The following is a 19,495-nucleotide window of genomic DNA, read 5'->3' as shown; positions in this document are numbered from 1 at the left end:
TTATTATTATAAGATATTGGCATACCATAGAAGTAAATTCTTGTGTCTTAAACTATTATATTTTCCTTTAATGATTAATGCTTGATTATTAAACTTGAACCATTAGTCATATAGTGATAGAGAATATATGTATTTGATACCTAACAATACACACATTCTCATAAAACATAACATAACTTAGTTTAATAAATTCTTAGTAAACTATAATGCTTTATGTATTGCAATATGAACAAAAATGGAATTAAAATGTTAAATCTAAAAATAAAATATCTCTAGACCAGTGTTTTCCAACATGGTACCCACACCCCACAAGGGGGCAATTCGATTGTTAAGGGGGGCAATTTGAAAATGAGTTGTTGACTTCATTTTTTTTTTTTTTTAGGCATCAGAATTTTTCATCAAGCTATTCAGACTTGAGTAGCTAATATTGGAACATTAATCGCGGGCCACATAAATTCATTAGACAGGCCGTATGTTGGCCATGCCTGATATAGCCACTGTATATGTTAGGGGGGCATGAGAATTTTAGAAAGGCTTAGGTGGGGCATAGCACAAAAAAGGTTGGGAAACACTGCTCTAGACTGTATACAAGTAATATTATACACTTTATATCTGATTTTGAGTAATTTTTCAAGGCAAACAAACCAAATAACAACATATACTAGACCTTTATTTTAACTTTTTTCAAATATTCCAAATGCATTTCACTAGTTTTAACTGGCTTCATCAGTGGATACAGTTATTCACCAACTGTTGTTCCTTTATAATGGATTATTTTGTTGCAGCATGCATCTACATTCATACCCATATTTAGGTTAATAACATTTGCATAATTTCTTTTAATACAAAAATGTTCAATGATTCTTCTTTTTAACAAATTTTTAGCCTTGTATAATATTTTAATATTAATTCTATTAATTTTACAATTAAACTGATAACAGGGTTAGTATCAGGGTAATTCTTATCTTTTTAAATAGATTGCCACTTCATGTTCCTTTAACTTTTTTCCAATCTTCTTCCTGTTTCTCCTGTATAACTCTTCTGGTAAGCACACATAAATGTTATTTCATAAATGACTCCCGCAACTTCCAATTGATGGAATTAAAGAAAATAATGAATAGAATGATATTACAAGAAGACATTGAAATTGAAACTAAGCGACTTTTAAAAAAATATTTATTGAATAACTATCTGAAGCATATAATATGTAAGTGGTATGAATATTATATAAATAATAGATATAAAGTTAAAAATAAAAAACCAGACACTCTGTATATTGAATTTCCATATATAAATCATTTATTTGAAAAAATAAGCCCAAATTTAATAAATTATCTATTTGTATAGTAGCAAAACAAAAAAATAAATTAAAGGATATAATTAACATCACAAATAAAGAAGACAAAAAAATAGTAAGAAAACAATTGGAAGTTGCGGGAGTCATTTATGAAATATCTTGTACTATACATGTGCTAACCAGAAGAGTTATATTGGAGAAACAGGAAAAAGATTGGAAAAAAGTTAAAGGAACATGAAGCAGCAATCTGTTTAAAAAAACAATCACCCTGGTACCAACACTGTTATCAGTTTAATTGTAAAATTAATAGAATTAATGTTAAAATATTATACAAGGCTAAAAATTTGTTAAAAAGAATTATTGAACATTTTTGTATTAAAAGAAATTATGCAAATGTTATTAACCTAAATATGGGTATGAATGTAGATGCATGCTACAATGAAATAATCCAGTATAAAGGAGCAACAGTTGGTGAATTACTGTATCCACTGATGAGACCAGTTAAAACTAGTGAAATGTATTTGGAATATTTGAAAAAAGTTAAAATAAAGGTCTGGTATATGTTGTTATTTGGTTTATTTGACTTGAAAAATTACTCAAAATTGGATATAAAGTGTATAATATTACTCGTTAACAGTCTAGAGATATTTTATTTTTAGATTTAACATTTTAATGAAGTTTAATAGCAATCCCATTGCTTTTATTTTTGAATTTATATTTAGAAATTGAATTAATTGTCAATGTTTTCTCCCCAGACTACCACAGAAAAATAGTTTTGTTTTTTTAAATAAATAAGATTTTTTAAAATTTCCATCTCTTCATGTAATATTTCTGAGAAGTTAAATACAGTTAGACCCCGCTTAACGCTGCCTTGCTTAACACTGATTCAATATAATGTGGTCTGCTTGACGCCTAAAATACGCTCAAAATTTATGCTGATTCAAATTAATGCAGTATTTCATTGATTCATATATAATACGATTATTCTCAAACACAAATCAATCAGCAAAAAGTGGCAATTCATCATAGTGCCGTACTTCCCTTAGATTTATGTTTGTTTGGTGCAATTTTGGAAAAAATATAATATCATGGATGCCATAGGAAATAGTGACTTGGCTTGGCAAGAATTAACTGATAAATGCATGAATGGAATGTGGAGAAGTTATGGCTGAAGGTATCCAAGAATTCTCATTGAGAGAAGCTTATTGCTGTATCATTATGTTGACCAAATTGTCAACTTAATCGATATAGGAGATGTAATGTGACAAGCAGTATATTGGGGAGTTACTGAAGGTTTCTGGTAAGAGTCTTCCAACGATGACTTCAAGAATTGGCAGAACAAGGAATCCATAGAATGAAAACAGAGATTCTGAAAACGAAGAACCCAAAAAATTTCTCTACATATTTCCTTAGTAAAAGTTTGGTAATGATAACCGAAATCATTGATCAAATTGTAGTGAATGATCTAGATCAGTGTTTCTCAATGGGGGTGATATCGCCCCCATGTGGGTTTTTCCATGTTGAGGGGGTGATTAGTAACAATTTATATTTTGGGGGCGAAAAACAATTTTCTGGGTGATATAGTAAAACATTATATTAAGAATAATTAGATATTTTATTCGTTATATTGTACAATAATTAAACAAATAACATTATACTAGTCACTAGTCTATTCAATGCAGTATGAATTTGGTGTTAGCCTTGGCCCTTGGCATTGGAATTTTGAAGTGAAGTGGGCGATACTATGTAATGGTTTTATTGAAGGGGGCGATACTACGTAATGGTTTTATTGAAGGGGGCGATGATTCGTTAGAGGTTGAGAAACACTGATGTAAATAAAATAGTTTAGTTCTGTATTTATCAATTTAATTTACATCTCTGAATCATATTCTTTTACACTTTGGTTTCCTATATCAGATGACACTAACCAGCAGGAGGTTTTCCTTTCCTGGATGCTATCATATCCTTGTGCCAAATTAAGGCTGTTATACACGGTAAGGAAATCCTTTGAGGATTAACCATGATTTTTTTTTTTCTATCTATCCATTTTTAAATAAAAATAATTCTTTATACGTTGGGAGATATTTTAATAAGTTTTGTAAATTACTATGTTCGATCCAGCCAGTTATATCCAAGTTTTTTTCGTCTGTTAAGCACATCCTTTGAGGATTTCCTTACCGTGTATACCAGGAATAAGATAAATAACAAAATTAAAAGATATACGGTATTTAAATACTTACGCCTGCCTTTGTCTATTGTCCTTGTTGATACTTGTTATAGTACTCTTGATACTTGTGAACTCTCCCCTTTCCCCCTGAGTACAGTTGTAATTAGAAGATAATAGCAAAGAAGAGAGAAAGAAGTTGTAATGAGGTTATTGTGGTAAAGTGAAAATTGCAAGAATTCTATTACTGTACCTAAGGGACTTGAGAGAAAACGAACATTAAACTGAAAGTACATTTTAAATATATTTACAATAATCACCTTAAAAATGTTTATACACCTGAAAGATTTTGTTGTGGATTCTGATGAAGGTTGGATCAGAGAACATCTAAAAGTTTGTTATAACAAAATTCCACCATAATATATTTCATCCGTTATATCGTATTGTAAATTCAAGCCAAATAACATGTTGTCATGGCCAAATAATAATAATAAAGTTAAGAATTGTTTACTAGTACTGTGCCAATAATTGATATATGTTTATGATATTGATATTTGGTATTTATCTAGAATATTGATATTGACATTTTCAATTTCAATATTGATATTTAATATCAATATTCAATATTTCAGTATTCAATATTGATATATTGAAGGAATCTCAATAACAAGCCCAATATCGATGTCAAAATTTTGGTTTGGCATAGGCCTATTGTTTACTAATTAAAAATATATTAGAGTTATACATTATATCTATTCCAAGATTAACATAAAATAAATAAATTCAGAAAAGTGAATTTTTTCTATATTAAATTGATAAATTTCATAATAAATGTTCTAGAATCTGTTAAATAATCTTAAATGTTTTAACTGATGAAAATAGTAGAAATCGTCAACATATAATGTAATAGCGTAACATTAGTTATATGTCATTAAAAGTAAGTTATGCAGAGCAGTTCTAAATATAATGAAAATAGGTGAGGTCTGACTGAACTGATTTTTTTTATCAGCAACAAACATTTTGATACATTTTCATAAAGATATTTTCTGATCAAATGATATGTAAGAGGGAAAAAAAGACATTTAATTGTTTTAAAAAAACATAATTTTCTTTTATTATAAGACAAATAGTGCAAAATAGGATTATAATTATTATTTTAAATAAGATTTAAATTGAAGGAAATTTTTTTTTCTAATGTTAGTGTTGTAATGATATGATTATCAAACACAATAAAAGGTCATTCTTGTCAGTTTTCATTTGTATATTTGAAATCCAAGTTGATTTATACATAAATATATAAAATTCATTTGACTTGAATTACATATAAATTGATTATTTCCTTCATCTTTTATATGTAAAAGTTAATGCTTGCTTGATTTTTTGAAAGTAGATCAAGGTTATCTAGGTACTAGGTAAATTTATTGAATTCAGTATCATCAGTTTAATAGATAGGTATAAGTAGTGGACTTTTCATTTTTTTTTTTTTTACAAATTGTGATATTCCAAAAAGACTTTTAAGATGTTTGATATATAATTTTAATTGAATTTATTGAAAACTTGGTATGGTTATTTGTTTAAGCATGTACTGATAAATCATAATACTGTAAAAAATTTTTCTCTTTCTGATGTAATTGAAAATTCATACCGTATTTTTGCAGAATGACCAGCCTGCCAGGGAGATCATGAAATCAGATATTTTCATATGGTAAAAACCGGCATATCTGTTTAGTGAGGTTATAGATCCCACTCTAAAAGACGCATTAAAAAAAACAAACGGAGTTTTTATTCTAAAACTGTGAAACTGTCAGCATTACATCAAAAGCTACGATTATATGTTTAATTTCTTCATTTTGTTTTTTTTTTCTAACCACGTAAAATAATCTTGGAATTCGGAAAGTGCTTTTTTTTGTGTGTGTTTTATTGTTATTTGATTCAAAAACCCTAAAATAAATGTATTAAATTTAAGAAATTGGTTGAAAATTATCTCAGCTTACACAGATTAACATGGATTTTGTGTGAAATTTTAGAGGAAGGTGTTATTTTTAAGATCAGAGTAGATGTTCAGTATAACCCACATTGACTAACTACTACGGTAATACCCTGAACTTATGCGATGGGTGGGACCGAGCGGTAATCGCGTAAGTCAAATTCGCATAAGTTGGGGTATAATTTCGCATATAAATACATACAAATAATTTTTAATTGGGGTCGGAGACTAAAGAAAACAATAATTTAGAAAAAAATGTTTAATAAAATCTTAGATAATACATATGTATAACAAATTAGGCCTATATTATTTTACAATTTTTCACATTTACTTNTTTTGTTAACGCCAACCTCATGTCATTCTCAACATTTAATTTATTCCTCTCAAAACTCTCAACACATGTTTCAACCAACTGTGACAGAATAGCGTACCCAGATTACACTTATTTTAATTTTTTTAAAATATATGAAATTATTTAAACTTTAAGACACCATTAAAAATAAATATTGCATTATAGTGAAAATTTTGTTTTAGTTTACTGCATAAGTTGGCGACCCACAAAAAACCCATCACGACCCCCTTCTGGGTTGCGACCCATAGGTTGGGAATCCATGCTATATAGGCATGTAAATTAAAAATCGAGAGTAACTTCTTTCTTTTTTCTGCACATGTGAAAAGAAATTGAACAGAAATATGAAGGGTAAACTTTTTGCCGTATAACATTTTAAATGAATGGGAATTCTAAAAACTGTGATATATAATATAATGAAGATCGTGGAAGAGAAGAAAATGCTATCTAGAACTGTGAAGGAAGTGGAAGAAAATGAGTTAAAATGACTAAAGCAAAGCATAAGAAACTAACTACATAGCTGTTAGTGAGGTGGGTTCTTTGTAAACTGGCTTAAAATTTCAAATTGTCCAACAGAAATAAAATTACTAAAATATGACTTTACTTTGAATTTGCATATTGATGTGTGGGACGTGGATTTCTGCACCCAAGTACTCTGTGATACAGTTAGAAGGTCAAATGAGTTACTTCAACAACTGGATGTTGTTATGAACAATGAGTCATATTTTACACTGGATAGTTCTGAATGTGCAGGAAATAAAGATTTTATTGTGAAAAGGAAATGATGTTATGCCAGAAGTAGAGTGCAAACATTATGCAAAGTTGCTGATGTTTTTGATATAGATGCTCTCATCAGATAGAGGTCTCAAGTCTTCATTGCACCATCTAAATTTTGCATTAATACAGAAGTATATAAAAAAAGACTATTTCCATTTTTGAAAAAATATTGACTGAATGGAAATTAAGTGTTTTGACAATGTCCCACTACACACTAGGCATAATTGCTGCCTTTGATCAACATGCGATATGGTACAGTACATTCCTTATGAAAACAATGTCCAACTAAGTCCAATTGAATGATTTTGGTATCAGTTAAAGCAGAAAGTGCATGAAGGAAGGTAGGACATCAATATCATTACAGAACAGAATCAAAAGGTGTCAAACTATGAAATAGATTCAATATTGTTAAACTGACAGACTGCTCAAATATATTTTCTTTGATTTATTTTATGTTCTTTGTTCATTTTGTAAACCCACAACTTTCGAAAAGATTTATTTTTATACTCAGGATTTTTAATTTGTGCACCCTTAATATGAATTTTGTTATAAAGTAAAATATTAATATAATAATATAATTTTACCAAAGTAGTTGGTTTAAGTGCTTTCTATATAATTTCTATCCAAATGAATTTAAATTTCTCAAGTTTCTAATAAAAATTTTCACAGCTTTAATTAATGATGATTTCATTTTTAAGTCATATTTTACTAAATTATTAAGGTTTTGATAAATTTATTTTAAATTATTGATTTTTTTTCAATATTAATTCTTTAAATATTATCTTTATTAGTTATTGCCTATTTTTTAATTTTACAGGAAGAAGATGAATTAATAAAAAATAAATTGCTTTTTCTTCAAAATCAACTTACTCAACCTAATATTACTTTGGTAAGAAAAGAATATTTAAAATTGCTAAAATATGATTTTAATTTGAGTTTGCATATTAAAATCTTTTATTCCATCCAAAATCACTTATAGATAACATAAACTTTGAAATTGTTGAGTGGGAACAGTGTGAATTTATAGGTCTGCAATTTTGAAAAAATTGTAGACCTATAGATTCCCACTGTTATTCGTCCATTTGTCTGTCTTTCCTTAATTTTGAGAATGGAGTTAGATAGATGAAAGACAAGACCAGATATGGAAACCTTAGAGGCAGGAGACCCCAATTAACTATATTTGAACTTCTGGTGAAAACCAGAAGAAGTCATGTTATTTCAATTCAAAAATTTCCCCTGAAAGGTGTTAGATGACTGGTATGACTCTGTTGCTAACAAGAGAAGCATGATGTACAGTATTAAAATTTATGAAATTATCATTATGTACTGTAATTTTCACTTAATATTTGATTATTTGTTGTATAGTTCAGGCTTTGGTTTGTGTAGTTAATTGTTGGAGTACATTAAGAAAATTTGTAATTGTTAAAATATGATTTCACTTTGAATTTGCATATTAAAATCCTCTATAATTCAATAAATTCTTATTGTATGCTTTGTTTTATGTTAAAACATTTTAAAATATCAATACAAGGACCCAAAATCTTATATCCTATATAATAATAGATTTTAAAGTATTTTAGTCATATGACATAAAAGTCAGTCATTTGTCACTGATTATTCCTATATAGCAACGGTTCCGAACCTTTTTCGGGTGGCGACCCCCTTTTTATAAAAGCCAAGTGACCCGCGACCTCGATGCAATTGAAAAAGGTATTTTTAATAAGGTAATTAAAAAAACAATGAAATTAGTTTTTTAGTAAAATTTTATTTTAAATTATGTTTAGTAATTAATTTAATGAGATGGTTGAAATTGCATGTATTATTAACCAGTCTCAAAATTCGCGGGTGAGATTTTGTTAACGCCAACTTCATGTCATTCTCATAGTTGATCTTACCCGTTTTCATCGGGTGCAAGAATTANTATTTAATTTAAAATACATGCACTCTGCATTTAAAATACATATGATGATGATCATCATCATATGTATTTTACAATGATCTGTGAAACTTAATAAATTAATAAACAAGCAAGTGAAACTGAAAACATGATGATGATGATCATCATCATGTTTTCAGTTTCACTTACTTGTTTATTATTTATTCAAATTATATTTTGAATCAGTAGAACCAGTTAAAATTATCTCAAAAAAATATTTATTAAACTATCAATTACATTTGAAATGCACAATTTGAAAATATACTACTACTATTTGTAATCATTTTCCAAGTAGTTGAATTCATTTTGAAAGTTTAGAAATAGAAGCTTTCCTTTTTTTTTTTTAATATAAAGATTAGGTGAAAGCTTATCATTTAACAACTGAACATTATATTCTTATTTAAGTTAATCATTTAATGATAGAATCATATTCTGCCATTATTAAAATAATAAAACTTTTGATAGTTTATACTGTTGATGTTTAGATACTTAATATTCAGAAAATTGCTATTTTAATTTAGGTTTTAAACTAGTATTTTCCAAAATATTGTGCTAACAAATTCCTTTGCATATGTTTTTTGAAAAATTACTTTTTAGATCAATATTTAACAAGTGTCACAATGATTTATATTGATCAATTATTTATATATCATTTTCTCAAAACTCAATGAGTTTAGATTTTTAGAGAGAGATTTGAGAGAGAGAGAATAATTCAAAATCAAGTACTTTATGGATATTTCAAAATTAATTAATTAATTATTAAAAAAATAATCAATTTTAATTTTAATGATTGTGCATAGTTGCCAACCATCATAATTTTGTATGCTCCATCAGTGAACATGTCACTTTTCCCTTTTGTCAGTACAGTAAACTCCCGATTATCCGTGTGCAGATTATCTGGTTTGCAGATTATCTGTGCATGAATTTAATTTTAAAAAAATAATTATATGCGTATGTATTTTTTAAATAGTTGCTTGCTTTCATGTTTATGCATCCTACAAGTGTGTTTGTATTTAGATGTTTGAAGTGGGTGGTGGGGGTATCTGAAGTCAGCTGGACTGGTTTTAGTTAGATGAAAGAAGCAGCCTAGATTTGATATAACTCTCCCACAAATACTTTTAGTGTAAAATTATGTAAAATAAGATGTTTTTTTTAATTTTCAGATAAGTACCCTTAAAATGCCTAATAATCAAAAGAAAGTCATACTTACTATAAAACAAAAACTAACATTAATTGAAAAATTTGAAAAAAGTGAATCTACATTAAATCTAAATGTTGTATTTTAGAAATAAATAATTATAGTTTAGATTATCCATGTTTCTGGATTATCTGTGCCACCTCTCCCCACCATTAGCCTGGATAATTGGAAGTTTACTGTATTTTTAAAAAATTTGATATTATCACATAAACACTTCATTTAATGAATCTAACATCAATATATATGCCAAAGACATTGTATGTATTTTATTACAAATAACTGAAGCAAACCAGAATGATGTTCTCAGATTTCTTCAATTGGGAAAGAACTAAGATTGATATTTTTATATATGTATATTAGTATAGGTATGAGAATTTTAGCTCAGATGTAATAATTTTAAATGGCAGATAAGATAAATTGTATCTTCAAGTCTGGCAATTTTAGTGTCATCATGTTGGTGGTTAAATCAATTATAGCCAATTCAACAGCAGAAGGAAACAAGTTATTTTTACAGTTTTACCAAATTATTTAGCAGTGCTACAGTTTCTCCACCTAAAAAGAAGAAACATTTGATTCATCAACTAAGAATATACAGGCCATATAGTATGAAATTTCTCAAGAAAAGAGCCATCATCAGCCTTCCTATTTTATAAGGATTTGTAATCTTTGTAAAATAGTAAGGCTCTGATGGTGGTTTTACCAACTAGCATTGCAGAGCCTCCCCTGCATTGCTGTGTGGCAAAAGGAAAAGATATTCAGTATGGTAAGAAAAAGACAGAGATTGGAAATAAATAACCAGAAAAATTATTGTCCTTAATAATTGCAGTGAGAGTCAATAAACTGATAGTAACTGTCAGGAGTACATTGTACCATAACAAAAGAAATTATTAACAAAGCAAGACACCATACAAAAGCATATAATGGGAAGCACTCTTCATGCAATATTAATTTAAGATACATGCTATATCATAAAGCTAGGTGTAGATTTATGATATGTCTCATAAAATATTTGACCTTTTTTAAATTGTGATGCTAAAGATTATAAAGCTATTGCCATACTCATGACAGAGTTTCTGACAATAGCTTCATAAGATATCATGTGCAGAGATAACATTAAATTTGGTTTATTAAAAGTATTTAATATAAGCATTGTGCAATATCAATGTTAATAATTATTTCGTTTTTTATGCTGTCAGCATTTTTATTCAAAAATCAGTGGTTTTTTACAAACATTACAACTATTCCCCATTCTAAAGGTTTGCAAGTATGATTATGAGTTCTAATAATGTATCTATCTCTGTCACTAAATTTATTTGTCAATTCATTTCTTTACGTCTCAAAAACAGTTTGGTAAAAACAGCTTTTTGTATATTTTTTCTTGTATTTATGTATCTTTATATTAAATTATTTTGTTTTGATTGAAATATTGTTATAAGTTAATATCTTTCATAATTTTTTTTAATGGTTTACATTGTTTTATTCTCATTTCTCTGATTTATTTTTAATTTTAAATTTATTTGGATTTCACATTTGTTCAATGTGTTCAAAGCATCTTATGGCATGTTCAACAGTAGCCCGATAGATTTCTTGAGAAATTGCAGCAATATGGCTATTATGTTTGCTTTCAGTTCAGGCAGAGTCCATATGGTTGTGGGGATCTCTGAAAGATCATGTCTACAGAGGAGGCATATGAACTCTGCCTGAATTGAAAGCAAGCATAACAACCATATTGCTGCAATTTCTCTAGAAATCTATTGGGCTACTGTTGAACACACTGTAAGGTGCTTTGAACATATGATTGACGCAAATGGATTGCACATTGAACAATGTTGTGAATAAAAACCTGTTGCATGTTTCCATTTTGTGTTGCACAAACACTCTTCATAAGGTTCTCCTATGGATTAAATAATACTCAATTAGATCTAAATATTGTAGTAAAAGCAATATAAGGAAACATTAAAACTGATAGTGCTAAATTCAATGCTTGTTTTTCCGGGCAACTTGTTCTTCATGCGCCATTTTTTCACTTAGTGGTAGAAGTTTGAACTAATTATTTTTTTTGCATTTTCCTTTTCCCCATAGTCCAAATAACGTATATAACAAGTTTCATCAAAATACATCAAAGAGAATATGCTTTATACAGGTCTGAATAGGGCAACTTTAATTATAACCACCCTATACTTGAGAAATAGTTGATCCCATGTAAAAGTTGATTCCTTATTTTTGGCCCAAAAACCTAGAATTTTCCATATATCCCATGTAAAAGTTGACTTCAGTATTTTATGGACAACATTTGTAGTCAACATTTGCCAGAATTTTTTCCATTGAAGGCACTGCAAGTACAATGAGTTTCTCAGGATAAGTAGTGCTCCTTATAAAAGTTCATATTGTTTACAATGTTGAAAAGCACCATGCTGACTCTGCTTTATTATCATGTAATTGCCATGAGGATTTTTGCCAGATTCATAATTCTACTAAAAATTCCATCTATTGGTAGATATTTTGTGAAATGTATTTCAATAACTCAATCCTCAATACTCTTTCATTTCAGATCGAAAATAAAATATTTTGGTACTGTTGAGTCATCGTAGGCTTTTGGGCTATATGTAAAGTTTTTTTTTTTTTTTGTATTTATAGTATAGGGGTTGGCAGCACGTTAGGGAGACGGAAGGGGTACTTAAGGAAGCACAGATTGGCAACATCAGCTTTTTTTGTGCCTGATGAGGATTTGCTCTGGTGAGGCTACAAAAGGCATATTTTCTTTATGTAAGGGTGCATCAGGTAATTGTGTGGTGCAGTTAGAAGTGTGTGCAGGTTTTGTGTTATCAAACAGAAGGTTAAAAATTTGTTCGCATTGACAAAAGTACTGACTGGAAATTTAGAACTTTGTATTAGAATTAGTGAACTACAAATTGTCTGAGGAGTATTTTTGTGATAGATTCACTTGCATTTCAACAGCAAGGACTCGTATCATATCCGGCTCTGAATACTGACAAGTTGTTTTGGAACATAGGTGTTTCTATATGTGTCCTAGTGCATCCTGTAATTTTTGTGTGTGTGTAAATATACTTGTATATATATAAAATTGTACATAAACTTATTGTTAAGTTGGTTTTCTTTGTCTTCCTTCTCATATGGTAATTACCTTCATAATAATTTTAATACTGATTATTGTGATTTCCACAGGAGCAAGAAAAATTTTCACTAAAACAACCTAATGAATAATAAGGAATTATGGTCAGCAACAATGACAGCAGCAGCGGTCATCTCAGCGGAGGCATCTATAAATATATGGACAGATATGTCGGTGCCAGATATTGCCAGCACACAGATCTACAACTACAGTTTAAAATTTATTGGTTTTTATTGTCATTATTAATTATTTTGATATTTATTTTTTTTTGTGGCCTCAAGCTACATTGAATTTATAAAAATAAAAATGCGACAAAGAAATTGGTCCAGTAGTCCCTAATTCAACCATGAAGAAGAAAACATTTCTTTTAGAGATTAGTTGGGCTTCTGCTACTGATTTGGTACTTTGGATTCTAGCTTAAATTTCAGCCCCTCAAAACTAATATCCACGTAATAGTTGACAATAATTGAATAAAAAATGGTCTAATATTTTGACTTTTGACATGAGTATATATGGTAATAATTTCTAGACCTTCAAAGTTAGATTTTGTTCTTATTTATTTTTCTTAAACTTACTTTTTTACTTTGGAACATTATCAATATTTATAAAGTGTTTGAATTGAAAATTGAATTTGATTTCAGGCATAGAGAATATGGATGATTTCATTCTTTGTTCTAATTCTGTAAAATTCAAATGTAAATACTACTGTAAAGGCATAGCTAATGTTAACCAGTACAGTCAAACAAGCAAATAGACTGACTGTGAAGGAAACAGTGACATAATGGATGTTTGATGGCAATGGGAAAAATAATAAACAATAGTAGAAACTGGAGAAAGAAATTTAGAAACAAAACCACACCTTACATCACACCAGCAAGTTTGTTTCTACATGGGATAAATAAATTAAGATCTGAAAAATTCTGTTAGTATGAGTTACCATGTATTCACGTATTCTGCACTTTGCTCAACATTTTTTTGAAATTAGATGAGCTTAGATTAAATTATCATCATCTAAAATTTTGTATTAAATAATTACATAACAATGATAATAATTTTATAGCTTTTATACTGTTTGTGATTTTTTTTTTTTATAAAGGATGATGTTGAAGAGTGCTTATTATATGCCATGTATTGTGAAACTCTTGGCTATGATTGTTCTTTTACTTACATCCATTCTTTAAAGTTAGCTCAACAAGGAAATCTTCATCAGAAAATGATAGGTAAGTAAATATATAAATCTTAAAATTTTAATTGTCAATAAAATAAAATACTTTTTTAAAATAAGAATAAAATACTTTCAAACATTATTAGCATATTAAAATATTTAAAGTAATTTTTAATTATTCTGCTGTAAGAATTTGCCATATCATATTATATATCACACACAAACACAAACAAATTTTTTTTAAATTATTTTTTTTTTCGGCCTATTGGTGGTGATTAAATGCTTTTTTCCATTTCTAATAATCAAATGTAATAGTTAAACAAAATACTATAATAAAACAAATCACTTATTTTTAATTATAATAGAACAACTATAAAACTTAGTTTCAGAAAATTTTACTATAATAAGATACTAAGCACAAATTAAGTTTTTTGTATTTAATGTAAAAAAAAAAATTTTGATTATTCAAATGTTTTGATAAGATTAACAATTATTTTAAATTACATCAAAATTTAAACAGATCTTATTTTAGAATGTACCAAACTTATAATTGAATTTAAGTGTATTTGTGATATAAACAAATAATTCTTATTAAAAGAATATTTTAATAAAAACAAACTAAGCATGAATTTAGTGAAACTCAAATTACATACTAAGTATGCTAGATGCTATAATTCATCAAATTTGTCATTCACGGTTACTATTTGTATGTTGCCATTTTATGATAATTTCAATCATTAAATTTATCACAAGATAATATTTTATTGTGCTTTCAGCATCAAAATTTATATTCAGATAAAATTTATTCATTCATGTATTGAATTGCATTATTTTTATACTTTTCTTTTCCTATTATTCATATCTGTAAATAAATAAAATTGAAACTTATTAATGATAAATATATTTTGTTTTTGTTTTATTTAATATATTCTGAATTTAATTATATATCAGCCATCAAAGCTTTAAATTTTGTTTTTATTCTTTCTTTAAATTACTTTGAATAGTTTTATGTTTCATTTTTTCTTTTAATTAAAAACAAGTATAAATTTATAACAATTTTATTTCATTTATTTAAGATCTATTATAATATTTAAAAAGTAAATGTACTGTAGCTTACAAAATATGTTGTATTGCAGTGGCGCGCCATGACATTTGATGATAGGGAAGCTGTAAGAAGCCGACTTCCAGGGGCAGTCAGTTAATTGCGTGCCAGTGATGGTCTAAGTCAGTGTTTCTCAACGGGGCAATATCGCTCCCATGTGGGCGTTTTTCCATGTTGAGGGGGCGATTAGTAACAATTTATATTTTGGGGGGGCAAAAAACAATTTTTTGGGCGATATAGTAAAACATTATATTAAGAATAATTAGATATTTTATTCGTTATATCGTACAATAATTAAACAAATAACATTATAGTAGTCACTAGTCTATTCAATGCAGTACGAATTTGGCGTTAGTCTTGTCCCTCGGCATCCGAATTTTCTAGTGAAGGGGGCAATACTACGTAACGGTCTTATTGAAGAGGGCGACGATTCGTTAGAGGTTGAGAAACACTGGTCTAGGGTCTATTCGTATTTGTTTGTTCGATAAGCCAGTAAAAACCATAGACTTCTCTGAATGCATTTTTAATATCACAATTACATTCTGAATCGCTAGCCGTGATATAAGGGCTACAATTAAAAATAAAATAATAAAAACTTATTTGGTGAAATAAAATGTGTGGTGGATGTACATACCTGGTACAAAATATTATTCAGTTGTGTGAATATACTTTTAAAGAAAATTATAATTAAATATAGCTTTGTAAAGAAACGTACATAAAAATAACAAAATATTTTTTACTTTTTAAATCTTAAAACAATGCACTTAGTCAAATAGCTTCCAATGTGTGGCTATTGGATGGAAACAGAGTAGGTTACAGTGCGTGCATACATGCGGACTGCCAAATCCCAAGGGTGCCATTACTGGTCAATATCAAATACCTCTTTCGTTGCATCACTAGTATACCTCAAAGGATGCGACGGGGTTGTTGTAAATTTTAAATGTTTCTCGCCATAGCTGTAAAAATCTAAATATGTTAAACTTAATACATTGTCTGTCATTTGTTTTCTAACTAATTCATTTTAGGTCCACAGAAATTTCCAAAATTTACTTTTCAGTCACTCTCATTGAACTGGAAAAATTTGTCTTTATTACATCTAATATTACGAAGAAATCAGTCCCCACTGTACTCAGCTAGAGATTGGTTTGGTTAAGCTTTTGTTTAAGTAATATTCCAGCTCTTTCAGCAGGGTTTTATTTATGTTCCTAATTCCCTAATTTCTCAATTATTTAACTACTTAAGTAGAAATAAGTTGAAACTGGTTACTTTGTACTTGAATATTTGTAGCCTTGGGAAAGAAGTGAAAAGACAAATTTTTATGACAACAAATACAAGGAAAGTAAATTCTAGATTTTTTTTCTGTACCTTGTGCGTCTTATTCATTAAATTTAGTTGTACATGATGCTGTCAAAGTAACAGTTAATTTTTTAACATTGTACAAGAATTGTACATGTTTTTTTCTACATCCCCTTATGGATGAAGCATACAAAATCGTAATATCACTGTTTTAACATTGAAATCCATAAGTAATATAAGATGGGAGAGTGGAATAAAAGCAGAATAAATCATATCAAATATTTTAATGGATTTTTTTTGAACTCCTGTCAACTATACAGAACTATCATAAAAACATACCAGTAAGTTTCTATCGGTTGGGTTAAGTTATAAATCTACTCTTGATTCACATAATTGGGCGAGAGCAGCCAAACATCTAGCAGGCAGGGGACTAACAGCCCAGAACTAGTCCTGGATAGAATCATTGGAAGCGTTATATGTGTGTAGCTTCCACCAGCTAAACCGCCTGAGGTTGGTGCTCTGTAAAGTGCATGCGCAAATGCGTATAATTGGCTGCTTAGAAGCTGACCCGGTTTCGACAATACAGCACTTCCATTCCGCCCTGATATTCAAATATACAATAGCAATCTTATCATTTTTTTCACATGTAGTATAGAAATTTGTAATAAGATACATAATGTGGTTATAATAAAATATTAATTTTAATTAATTCAAAGTATATTAAAATACGAAAATAATCACACAATATGCATTTATATTTTAGAAAATACAAGGGAAGCAGCACTTTCACTGCTTCCAAGGACAGCATGTCACTATTGTATTGAACAAAGTTATGAAAAATCTATATTAACATGGATTTAAAAAATGTATTTTTACTGATTATAGTGTTAATTATAATGTAATTTTCATGTTTACATGACCTGAGTTTATTGAATTACTGTTTATTGTTATAAAAACATTATTTATTCTTCTCCATTTATAAAATTTGAATCTGTTCTTTGTCAATAGAATAGAACTTAAACAAAATTTGTCAAAAAACCAGCAAAAGCATTTCAGGCAGTCAATGATTCAATCAGTTCATATTCAATCAGTTTTTTCATTGACTGCCTGAAATGCTTTTGCTGTTTTGTTTACATTGAAAACTTTGGCAATCAATTTGAATTGTTAATTGTTACAGATGATATTCAAAATGAGTATCATGTTATTGTTGTACCAGTTTTTTCAAAGTATTCTTTGAAAAGAGATAATTCTAAAATGCTTGTTTTTATTTTTCATTTAGTCTTTCTTTTCTGTTCTATTTTGCATGTTTGTACTTAAGCTCCTTATATATATTTTTAAATTGATGAGGATACATTTTTTATTTATATTACTAGTAGTATAAACTTTATTCTTCATTTTTTTTAGCAAACTTTTTTTAATATAAAATTATTATATATAATATTCTTCTTAAACATAATAATACCAAGTATTTTTAGAAAAGGTTTAGTTATAATTATATAATTCAGTTATGTAGTAATGCTCAGATATACATTTTCTGTAAAATAAGAAAGCAATTATATAAAAATTTCAAAATAATTAACATTTTTTGATTTTAGAAATCAGATAACTCATATGCAATAGAATCTGATTATTATAATCACAGATATTATTATCAATAATGTAATATTATCAAAAGTAGCATGTTTCAAAACAATTAAGTTAATAATAATTATAATTCAGTGGTTCTATAACTATAATCCAGCTTAAAGTGACATTTTCCTGTTTGCAATTAAACTCATTTCTACACTTTCATAAAAGGATGTTAAAATGCTTTCAATGAATAAAATGCATTCAAATAAAATTGTTATTTGAATGCATTTTATTCTAATTAAACTAAGGTTTTATTACAGTTTTTGGTAGTACACAATTATATCTTAAAGAAAATGAAAGTAAAATAGAACTCAAATATTTACTGCTAAATGAAATGAAATTTTGATGATGTAATGACAACACTGTAGTCATAACCATAATGGTTATTTACATAGTAATAATTTTAATGAAATACACATTGAAGAATGTGAGTGTTTTGTTTTTAAAACTCATGGATAGATTATCAAATGTGTATGGGAATTATACTCAAAAATAAACAATAATATTGTTCATTTCTTTGTGTCTCCTAGGAAGGTTCTTATGCCTCACTAAGGAGACATATCCCCACAATTTGAGAACCACTATTATAACTTTCTAATATTTTTATATTGCTAACTTGTACTTTTGTATACCTTTACTGGCTAGATGGTGTTATCAATATAGTACAATATCTGTACTGTACTATACTCTTAAGAAGATGAAGACATCTGTATTCGAGGATAATTTCAAATAATGACAAGTTTAAAATTGTAAAAAAATGGCTTCCATCAAAAAAGAATACATTATAGATGAAATTTTTGATTATGTGAATAAAATCAGCATTCATTGTTGAAAGTAAAATAAGGCATCGACCACTGCCATGCATTATATGCATGGGCTATATAACTACTATGATAATAATAAATAATGTATCAGATTTTCGTAAAGTTGTTTGAAAGTAAAATAAATTATACTGAAAATTTTTCAATATAAAATGTAAGATTATTTATAACTACTGAGAGATGCAATGCTGAATAAAACACTCCTAAAATATCTTAAAAATTGCATTAATCACTTTAATATCTAATGTTTTCAGTCATATTTAACCAACCTTCTTCAGGTTAAACTTACAAAGTGAATGATGGTTGCATTCAAATAGAACAAAAAAATTTAAAACATTACAGAATATACAATTTAAATGTTAGTACTGACCTTATAAGTTATAAAAATACAATATATAAATTCAAAAAGTAAACAAAAATATAAATATATGCATAAAATAAAATATACAAGAATAATAATCCAAAACAAATAAAATTTAAAAATGAATAAATAATAATAATAATGTTGCAAGCTTTTAGCACAATTCACGTCCACCACAAAATTTATTAATGATTAGGTTTACTTACTTATAATATTTTATTAATATAAATATTATATTATTTATACATATAAATATTAATTTTATATATATAAATAATAC

The 19,495-nt window shown here is 27.9% G+C and overlaps 1 long non-coding RNA gene across 2 annotated transcripts in view; it reads left to right on the top strand.

Moving 5' to 3' along the window:
- The window catches only part of LOC111625709, a 38,280-nt gene extending 24,218 nt beyond the window's left edge, over nucleotides 1–14,062 (top strand). Inside the window, exons 2-3 of one of the 2 annotated variants that reach the window (XR_002756771.1) lie at nucleotides 7,392–7,463; nucleotides 13,938–14,062. This is a non-coding gene — a long non-coding RNA (uncharacterized LOC111625709). Of the gene's footprint in view, nucleotides 1–7,391; nucleotides 7,464–12,894; nucleotides 13,915–13,937 lie in introns of those variants that run through there. The other variant, XR_002756772.1, reaches the window with a different exon arrangement.
- The last annotated feature ends 5,433 nt before the right edge of the window (nucleotides 14,063–19,495 follow it).

This window comes from Centruroides sculpturatus, unplaced genomic scaffold (assembly GCF_000671375.1).
Source record: "Centruroides sculpturatus isolate CEXI.00-Female unplaced genomic scaffold, Cexi_2.0 scaffold78, whole genome shotgun sequence".
In the NCBI taxonomy this organism is placed as follows: Eukaryota; Metazoa; Arthropoda; class Arachnida; order Scorpiones; family Buthidae; genus Centruroides; species Centruroides sculpturatus.
The sequence above is the reverse complement of the archived record's forward strand: the minus strand, read 5'-3'. Positions and strand labels throughout refer to the sequence as shown.